The sequence below is a fragment of the Gekko japonicus genome, unplaced genomic scaffold (assembly GCF_001447785.1).
Source record: "Gekko japonicus isolate JY-2015 unplaced genomic scaffold, Gekko_japonicus_V1.1 scaffold4075, whole genome shotgun sequence".
NCBI lineage: Eukaryota > Metazoa > Chordata > Lepidosauria > Squamata > Gekkonidae > Gekko > Gekko japonicus.
Window position 1 is genome coordinate 107,068 of NW_015170394.1, and position 1,070 is coordinate 108,137.

Sequence of the window (1,070 nt, forward strand, 5' to 3'; positions counted from 1 at the left end):
GAAGCAGAATGGGCATATAATAAACTGCTGCTGCCTTGAGAGGCAGACTGATTTCTCTACCCTCAAGAGAGTTGTCTCGCGTGATTCTTCAGGGGAAGGAGAGAGACTGTGCGTTGGGTACAGTCAGCTGTTTCACTCCATCTCAACCCCACCGCCTTCCTTACTACAGTTCCGCTCAGCATCACTAAAATTATTTTCCAATTTGTACCTTTAGCAGAATTATTGAGAGCTGTCTGTCGCTCCAACTGCCTGGAGCTTTTGGGGAGTTCTTAGCATCTGGCCCTTTGGGGGGGGAAGGGAAGGGAGGTCAGGTCTAGACACTGCATGGTCGTCTGCAACCACCACCACCTCTGTCCTCACCCAACTGCCCGAAAAGGGAACTCTGCACACCATAGCCCGTGTAGCAGGCCTGCCTCCTGGTTTTCAGCAACCCCAGAAAGACAGATCCAAACTTAAAAGTAACAGGATGAGAGTCCCCACTGATTCGGGACACTTATGGAGGACAGCGGCACAGGTCCCTCCCCAAGCATACGTGCCTTGCTTTTAATTCCCTTCCAGCTCTGCATTCAACAAAATCTGTTAAGAGAGAGGCACTCTTGAACACGAGAACGGAGGGAGAGCCACCAAATGGGAAAGGGCACGTCCTGGGATTTGGTGGGCCGGCTCTGTGCCAGGAATACTCATGCAGGAACACACAAACAAAGGTGGGTGGATACTGGGACAGGGGGGGAGGCTGCCACGAAACGAGGCAGACAAAAATGACAGGGGGAACAAGACCAGTGTTCCCTCTAAGCTGAGTCAGTGTGAGCCAGCTCACAGTTTTTTAGCCTCCGGCTCACACATTTTTGTCTTGGCTCAGGAAAGATGGCTCCAGAGCAAACTAATTTATGTAGCAGCCAAATCGCTTGCTCACAACTTTAATGCCAGTAGCTCACAAAGTAGAATTTTTGCTCACAAGACTCTGCAGCTTAGAGGGAACGTTGAACAAGACCCAGCAGCCGCCTAATCTTTCTCCTTTATACTATGGAAAGCCCTTCACGCCTGCGTGACTCAGGAAGGTCTGTCTTGCC